Below are 9,945 nucleotides of genomic sequence, written 5' to 3'. Positions count from 1 at the left end.
ATCAAAGAAGTTTATTTATTTATTATATTCTCACAATAAAAATTCAGTTTAATATAAGTGATTTGAAGTATAGTAATTACACATATCTGGCCAGGATTTGGCAAAATGTGACATAATAAACAGACTTTCAAACTGATTACACTATTGATAACTAAGAGAACTCAAAGCAGTAGAGAGATGATTCCCTCTAGAAAGACAAATTAACTAACACACTGTTATTATTGGTAAGTGAAATGACAGACTAAGTCAAAGGTAAGCTAAAACCAGTAAAACAAAAATTCTAGACAAAATTGGGGTTGTGTAGAGTTATGCAGAGAAGTTTGTAACATTTAAAATACTCATGTTCTAAGTTGGGTGAGTGGAAGACCTTTACTTCATGTGGTTGACCATTTGTTATAAATATGCAGATGAGCAGTGAATCTTCATGGACCACTGGAGGATATCTATGGAACCTGAGTTATAGATGTGTAGCTTTCCAATTCTCCCTAGGTAGGTGCTGTCAGCTTAATTGGGAAACATGGGCACATGTAAGAATATCTGACAAAGGTGCCTTCTACCAAGGTCCAAAAGCAGTCTTTTTCTAAGAAGAACAAGATAAGGAAATTAAAAAGGTAAAATAATTTAAAAAGTAGTAAGAGACACAATATAAAATGAAGAAGGAATATTTGTACCTGTTCTCAGGTTCTAAATTTATTTGCCTCTTACCTTTGGATTTGTGCAACTCTGACTCAATGGCTCAGAATTATTTCCCAACTTTTTGTTATCAGTGTTAAGTCTCACATTACCTGACTTTGGGATAGATTGGAAATAGGCATCAGTCATTGCAAAACTGCAATGCAATTTTATTCAGTGGTAAAGAACTCACAGTCATTAATAAACTGCAAAATTTAAAATAATGCTGCCTACATTACTTTCCCATTCCAAGATATCCACATATAGAGAGATCGACCTCTCTCCCCCTCTCACTTCCCACACAGGCACCTATGTATACCCCAACTCTCTTGAACTCAATACCTTAGAAGATCCTACACCACTTAAGAACAAAGTATACTGTCATCTTAGCTGGTTCTCTGCAACATGCATCACTGCTCCTGAGCATGTTTTCTATTGAGTTCCATGTAATAAATGAAAAATATCAGCTACTTGATCCTCTTATTTCTTCTTGGTAACCCGTGTGCATGTTTCTCAAGCTGAATGTGTCAAGGATGTCATAGAAAATGTAGTGTTGAAGAGGTGAATAAAGACGATCATGCTCAATAAAAAAATGCATGTGACAGACAGATGTTATCCTTCCTATAGTGCTTTTACATGCATTTTTACTGATAATAATGGTGATGACTTAGAAAGGGAAAAAGGAGAAATAGAAAATTATCAAATGTGTTTATTGAGTTCTTCTTCTAGTTTAGGCAAGATACTGCTTTTAATATACCATCTCCTTTAATACTTAATGCATAAAGTAAACACTATTATTATCTGTAATATGTAATGAAGATGTTAAAAACTAGAGTAATGAGTTATTTAAAACTATATAAGAGCTGCGATCTAAAGCAAGTTGTATTTTTTGACTAGATAGTAAACTTTCTAATACCTATGTGGATGTGAGAGATAAATTATCAAAAAAAGCAACCTTGTAACCTAGTCCTGTGTCACATTTGTATAGTTTGAGGAGACTGATTAAAGCCCCTCCTATCTATGAGAGAGGCTTTAATCAGTGCTGTGAGAGGAAATGTTTGCTCAAATAATGTTTAAGTATGTAGTGAATATGAATGAAACTCAACTGAGAGGATATAATTTTATACTAGCCAAAATTCAATGATATTAAGCAGACTCCACAAAAAGAGCCAAACAAAAATCACTGAAGAAGTATAGGTTCTCCAGGAAAAGACTTTATCTGAAGTGTTCAGGAGCTCAGATGATGTTTACCATACTAGGTCTTAGTAGAGACTGAATAGGCTTGCTCTTTGCTCTTCCTGTAACCGGAAGAACACTCACAACAAAACCTAAACTCACATTCTATCTGCTCTATGATCACAGTCTGGAGAGACCGTGTTTCTGGGAAGTCCGATAGTAAAGTTACATGAAAGACACTGGCTGCTTTGCTTGGGTCATTTGCCCATCTCTGGGTCAATTACTTTAGCCAGGAAGATAAACTAAACAGATTGGTCTGTCTTGGTCTATTTATTCACTACTCTGATAAGGCACTATGGTTATAATGACAAATTTCATGCCTCCGCTTATTGAGAAAATGAATTCTCAATAAGAAAAAAGTAGTTCTATTATGAGAAGAAGGAAGAAGGACATCACTGGATAAACAAAAATCAACAGATATCCATACTACTAGATTTGCAAAGTCTGCTTTTTCTATAGCTTATACATGAGGCACTTTTTTCACTGTCTTTTGTATTTTAGGATTCATTTTACTTCAAGCTTAGCTCTCTACTCCATTATCTTCCCTTTTTTCCCATCTGATTGGGTTTACTCTGGCCACCCCTGTGGTACACAGAGCTAGAAGTTCTGTGTTTCTGGTGCCCCACATTGACACATAAATAGATTTTAACATTTTAGTGGTAGGCAAAGGGTGAAGATGGTGGGGGCAGGATAACTATGAACTTAATGTACTATCTCTATGATGTATTACATGTTCTAAAATGACAATAGTCACTAAATCTAGTTGGAAGATATATTAGACACATAGTATTCATATTTACCTGGAAACAATAAAAGATATCATAGTAAGCTATTTAATTTTTAATTAAAATCATTTTTAATTATAATGCTTCACTTAGGCTCTAATGTCATATTACGTAGTTCCCATTACCCGTTCCAATTTTCCTTCCCCCTTCATATAAGGTCAAAGATAACAGATGATCAGCATTAATCAGGGCCAATTTAATTCCTCCTTCAGTCAAATGAAATTAGAAGGAGATGGTATTTAAATCCTATCTCCATTCATAATTTTTCACCCATCTAAGAAACAAACATATTTATATCCTGTAAACAATAGGTTTAGCTACAGCTTTCACAATGTTATTTGTTAATGATGGTATTTGCATTGGAAAAAAATCAAACATAAAAAAAGACTGGAAGTAAATGAGATAATGTATTTGCTTAATGAATCACCAAATGCTATTTTTAATGATTAAAAAAACACTACTTCTCTATCCTTCTAATGTCTTCAGAAATAATTTTTTACAGCTAAATCATTTCAATTTGAAAGACTTTATTCTTTATGGCAAATGGTCCTAGAATATTTAAAATATATTTTCCTTATCCAACTAGCATAGCACTCATTTTAAATTTAATCATAAAAGAAATAATATATTATCAAGGTATGTATTGTGTTAGCAAACATATTCATAAAAGTACAGGCAGGACTGTCAGATCACTCTCCAAAGGCCACTTGGTAAAGAGCAGTATCCCCAATGCTGTCTCTCACATGTTATTTTTGTCTTGTTTCAGAAGCAAGAATAAAAAATGACCTCTTGTTATTATCCCAGCATACAGTTTTAGAAAGAGTTCCATCCAGGCTAACTCAGGATTTTTCCCAAGTGGGGGTATTAAGACATGACAGAAAATTCCAATTAACCTACAACACCAAAGGCTACTTGTTCAAGGAAAACAATTTGTTTCTCACTGAGGGCATAAATGCAGCTTAAGAATAGGATATGACGAGTATCCTAAGGCATTCACATGCACTCATTGTGCTTGTTTTCTCTCTAAGATACACAGACAAAAAATTCATTTGAAAGAAAGATTGAAACATAAAGCTAATAAGCAAAATAGACACAAACCAATAGGTGGAAAGCAGAATGACAGCTAAGCAGGGAAGATCTTAGAAGGTAAAGAGATTGAGTCAAAAGGAAAAAGGGCTCATGGACATGGACTGCAGTGTGGTGACTGCTCGCGGGGAGGGAGTTTAAGGTGACTAAATAGTAATGGGAAAAAAAACTTTCAGAAACACAAATAAATAAATAAATCTAAAATTAAAAAATAAAAATAAAAAAAAGAAGTGAAGCTTTAATGAAAGTCAGAATTTGATGAGAAATCACTTTCGATATTAGGAAAAATAATAGTTCTCCTGCTACAAGATTCTCTAATTAAATTTTAAATATTAACATAATATGGTATGGTATCAATAATAACTTTAAATTATTGGGATTGATTATCAATAAGTAATATACACTTTTAGATAATCATCAGATTTTCTGGAATTGTGTCATGTGAAAATACCATAGTAACTTGTTGCATGAAAATATATCACCAAAATTCTCTCTTTATTAAAAATATGTTTAAAAATAAGTGTTACTCAAGGTACATGTAAGTCTTATATTAAAAGTCTAAGAATTCATCATATGGTGATGAGGTTAGTCAAACTTAGTTATCACCACTTTACCTTTCTGTGCTGAAATCTCTTCTCAATGGTAGCAGATTCTGTTCTTTTCAATTTTATTTTAATTGTTTTTCAAGTATAGTTTTCTGTCTTTTATTTCCATCTCAGCCCCCCACCCCCAAACCAAATGTTAGCAAATTCTATAGTGAACAAGGAAATGCCTGACAGGACCATTTGACAATCCATTCACTTCCAGTTATAATCACCATTACTCTGCCCAAAGTTGCTATTTCCTCTCAAAGACTCAAAATTCTTCAATAGTTCTGTCAGTCTTCAATGTGCCTATCAAGCTCCCGCCACTACTCCATAAGGATCTTAAACCTTTCCTCTGGACCCCTCTTTAAAAAGGGGTCTAGCAGAAAGAGACTGAGACCTTGCTTGACAGAATCATAATGACTTTAAAATTGAAACAATATTTGTGTCTTGGGCTGCATTTCTTGGAATATTTTTAATTTGGGCTATAATGTTGCATATCGTCCATTATTTGGATACCCAAATGTACATAGGGTACATATAAAAGTTAGGGTATCTATTGAGGAGAAGCAGTAATACTTCAAATCTAAGATGGCATAATTTTAACTCAATCTCAGTTATGTCTGCAAGGACTGGATGGAGAGAGTAGATACATAAATGGGTGGATATAGAGATAGATGATAGATAGGCAGATAGATAGATAGACAATAGATGATAAATACATAGATTTGAAGGAACAATGTTCAACTAATCGAGCTGCTCAATGAGCCCTGATTTCAGACTTTCAGGTTACAATTGTATTTTCTGGGCTACATGGACTACACATGCAGGTCTTTAGTTAGGTACATTTTCACTTCCAGAGCAGAATCAAGCAAGTATCTGCTATTTTTCTTAAATCCACTTTCAAATCTGAAAGCACACTGCTTCATTTATATAAAAAGTCAAATCCACTAAACCTCAGGAGATGTTGACAAAATTGAATTGTTTTTTATAATGTTTATAACTGAGCTGACCCTGACTCTGGCCTCTGTTATAGCCTCTGTTTCAGTTAGGATGCTTTCTCTGTGATACTTTATAACCTGCGTAATAATCTAGAATGTCATATTTTTACTTACATTATAAAAAGGCTTGAAAAGTTCAACTCCAGAGTTGGGTCAGTGGCTTAATTATTTCGCCAAAGAACAAAAGTCTATCTCCCTCTCTCCTTTTTTTAATGGCTTCACCATACCTATCCGAATGAACGCTACCTGCAGTGTGAAGTATCACATCCTTATAAAATGGTTTCTTAAGCAACAAGAAAGATGACAGATGCAAAAAGGAACCTTCTCTCTCTGTGCTACTTTTTATATAGAGAGAAACATTCCCCACATTGCCCTCTTCCTCTCAGCCGATGTCCTCTAACATTTCATTGGTTGGATCTAGGCCATAGGCCTATAGTAGAGGTGAGAAAAGAGAACCCTGGTGCACTGTTGTGGGAATGTACACTTGTGCAGCCACAGTGGAAAACAGTATAGAATATTCTCAAAAAACTAAAAATGGAATTGCCTTTTGACCCAGTAATTCTTCTGCTGGGAATATACCCTAAGAATCCAGAAAAAGCAATACAAAAGAACTTATATACCCCTATGTCCATAGGAGCACTATTTATAATAGCCAAGTGCTAGAAACAATTTAAATACCCATCGGTAGATGAGTGGATGAAAAAACTGTGATACATTTACACAATGGAATACTACACAGCAAAAAGAAAGAAGGAACTCTTACCTTTTGTGACAGCATGAATGGAACCAGAGAATATCATGCTAAGTGAAATAAGCTAGTCAGTGAAAGACAAGTACCATATGATTTCACTTATAAGAGGAATCTAATGAACAAAATAAACCAATGAGCAAAATACAACTAGAGACATAGAAACATTGAACAGACGGAGAGAGGCCAGAGTAAAGGCGGGGGGTGGGGAAGATAATGGTGGAAAGAAGAGGAAGGGACTAGTCAAAGAACATGTGTGAAAACGCATGGACATGAACAACAGTGTGGGAATTGACTGTGTGAGTTGGGGGCATGGACTGCAGAGAGGAGGGAAAGGAGGGAAACATTGGAACAACTATAATAGAATAACAATAAAAATGTTCAGGGAAAAATAAAGATGTTGCATTTACAAGAATACAGTAGAATGTGTCTGCCAGAGGTTGGGTGGTGGGCAAACTGGATGGTCAAATAGTACAACCTTACACTTAAAAGATGATTAAACTCTGGAATTTTATTGCATGACATTAGGATTATGATTAACAGCACTATTATATATTTCAAAGTTACTAAGAGACTACATTTTAAATATTCTCAAAACACAGAAAAAGAAAAACAATTATGTAAAATGATGGAAGTGTTAGCTAAGAGTTTGGTAATAATCATACTGTAATATATAAAAATATTAAATCAACAGATTGTACATGCTAAACTTACACAATTTTATATATCAATTATACTCAATTTTTAAAGTGCAATAAGAAATCATAAAAATTGTACTAATATATTCAAATATGAAGCAAAACAATAAACCCAATATATAAAGGATTTGATGGACTCTTAAAAATAAATAAAAAGAACACTACATCTAAACTCATTCTAGTCAATTGCTGAATAAAAAAGACAAATTTTAAATATTTTAAGACCAAAGATAAAACTAATAATGGCAGCTGATCTTTCATCAGAAAAATATGCAACTCAAAGTGAATGAATAACAACTAATGTATGACAAAAAAGTCAATCTGAAATTTTATACCTGGCAAAAATATGTTCCAAAAATGAAAGATAGTATTTTTCAATAAATGAAAGTAGAATTTAGGGTGGTGGGCACACAATGCAATGTGCAAATGATCTATCATGTAATTGTACACTTGAAACCCATATAATCTTATTAACCAGTGTCACCCCAATCAATTTAATTAAATATAAAAATTTATAATATGTAAATGTCTAAACATTATGTCATATACCTGAAACTAATATAATCTTGTAAGTCAGTTATAATTTAAAAATAGAAATAAAAAGAAAATGTAAAATAAATAAAATGTGAGATACTTTTTTTCCAACAAACTCTCAAAGAAAAGATGTTAAAAGGAAGTCCTTCAAGCTGCAAGGAAATGAGACAAGATGGAATAACAAATTGATAGGAAGAAAAAAGAGAACTGGATATTGTAAACATATAAAATATATATTTTATTTTTAAAATATTGTACCCTTTCTTTTCTTAGGTCAATTAAAAGTCAATTACTGGTTCAAAGCAAGAGTAATGAATATACATTTAGGGCTTATAACATATATAGTAGTAAAATATATGACAACAATAGAACAACAAATGAGAGTAATATAAATGGTATTATATAGGTTTAAAATTTTTACACTGTATATGAAATAAGATAATTTAAATTCAGGGTTAGATTTGGCTATGGTATCTAATACGATAAATTAAAACAATATAGCTAGAAGACAAAATGAAATATTAAAAGATATTTCATTAAATTATAATAAGACAATAAATGAAGGAACTTAGAAACAACAAACAAATGGGGCAAGTGATAAACAAACCTCACATCAACCCTTCTGTAAATAAAAACGGATAAATACTTCAATCAAAGACAAAGGTTGTCAGGTAAATATAATAATTAGATGCAATTTGCTGTGCTTTATAGTAGATAAATTTAAATATAAAGACTTAGATGAGCTGAGAGTAAAAAGACGGAACAAACAATATGCCAAATAAAACCTAAAGTGAGAAACCTGGTATGATCAGCTTAAAATTATAGTTGACTTTTACAAAAATACATTACCAGGATAAAAAGTATCATTTCTTAATGACAAAGGTTTTGATACAACCTGAATTTAATGGGTGTACACTTCATAATTACCTCAAAATACAGGAAGTAAATATTTATATAGCCAATGGGAGAAATAGACAACTTACCATCCTATTTAGAAATTTTAGCACCCCTGAATTTGTGATTGGAATCCCAGTCAAATATTGGTAAAGCTGTAACAAACAAACAATAATACCAATCAACTTGTTCTAATTTTATAACTAAGCACTATAGTCAATATTTGCAAATGTACATTTATTTCAAGGGCACATGAGCATTCATCAAGACAGACCATACACTAGGTCATAATTAAGTCTCAGTAAACTCCAAAAAATTGAAATCATACAAAGCATTTTATCTGACCCCAACAGTAGTATGCTGTAAATCACTTTAAAAAAAATAGGAAATTTCTAAACATTTAAAATTAAGTAATACACTTCCAAATAACCCAGGAACAAAGAAGAAATCACAAGGTAATTTAGAAAACATTCCAAGCTAAATGATAATGAACATACAACCTATTAAAATTTATGGAGTTCTGCCAAAGTAGTTTTAAAGGGAAATTTGTTGCTTGAAATGGCTTTATTAAAAGGAAGAAAATTGTAAAATGTGTGACTTGCACTTACATCTTAAGAAACCAGTGATATAGTATATTTAAATGGCAGGGACACTCTTTGGTCTGTGTTTGGCTTTTCTAATGCCTCTTCTCAACCAGGTTTCAACCATGGGCATTAGTTCCCATCTTTGTTGGGTCTGCATTGCCCAGTCTTAGCAAGAATCTTGCTAAGTCATTTTTGGGAGAATCCCCTACCTTCAAGATAAAAACTGTTGTTCCATTACTGCGTCGGTTCAGAAATGACTGAAAGAACTGTTAGTTTTGCAAAAGGACCCACCCCTGAGATGTCTTTAAATGAAAAGTGTGCTCAAAATCCAATTACACAGTGAATTGTAGACTTGGAAGGAGCACCAGGTACCTCAAACGAAGGGGAGCATTTCAACATCTTTTTTAAGTTTAGTAATTCATATACTTTTGATGCTCCTTGGCTCATATTTATTGGTGAAAATATTCCCATTGACCCTTATGCTTACAGCAATGTTCACATCTGTTTATCCATTCTCACAGAAGATAACAGAAGACTGGTCCCCAGTGCTCTCAGCCCAACCAGTTTGTCTTAGCATTCTTAGAATGCTTTCCATCTGCAAAGAAAAAAGATGACTAAAAGAAAATTCTTTTTATGTTCAAACATGTCACAAAAATCCAAAAAAGCCCCCAAATGGTGGTATCATGATGACACTTGTTGATGTCACTATTACCATCTTTCAAACAGAAGACAAACCTGCTGAGAAAATGAGCACTTTCAATCTTTGAGCTTTAACCTTTGCTGAAACTGACCAATAGGCTATGAAGTCTATTTCCTTTTACTGCACTTTTTTTTTTACTCATGTGAATTCTAGGTGCATATTGATCACTGGTTCAGTCCAGGCAACTGATATGCTTTTACTAATAATACAGTATCAATGCAGGTGTCAGGAAATGTCAAATACAATTCCACTTTTTATTTTTATTTTTTAAGCTTTTGGAAAAGTCCTAGGTTCTCATGTATTGTGCAATAACAATGACTTCCTTGGAGGTTTTGGGACGTTCATTGCCATAATGAACACAATGACAGGAACAATTTTCATTAACTCCTGTCACCCACTGATTACTACATGAAAGGGCCTCTG

At 33.1% G+C, this 9,945-nt stretch overlaps 1 pseudogene; it reads left to right on the top strand.

Moving 5' to 3' along the window:
* Positions 1–3,665: 3,665 nt before the first annotated feature.
* On the top strand, positions 3,666–9,522 carry LOC118978726 (ubiquitin-conjugating enzyme E2 W-like; annotated as a pseudogene).
* Positions 9,523–9,945: the final 423 nt, after the last annotated feature.

This window comes from Sturnira hondurensis, unplaced genomic scaffold (assembly GCF_014824575.4).
Source record: "Sturnira hondurensis isolate 20B ecotype Veracruz unplaced genomic scaffold, ASM1482457v3 Scaffold0022136, whole genome shotgun sequence".
In the NCBI taxonomy this organism is placed as follows: Eukaryota; Metazoa; Chordata; class Mammalia; order Chiroptera; family Phyllostomidae; genus Sturnira; species Sturnira hondurensis.
Note: the sequence above shows the minus strand (reverse complement) of the source record. Positions and strands in the feature narration are given on the sequence as shown.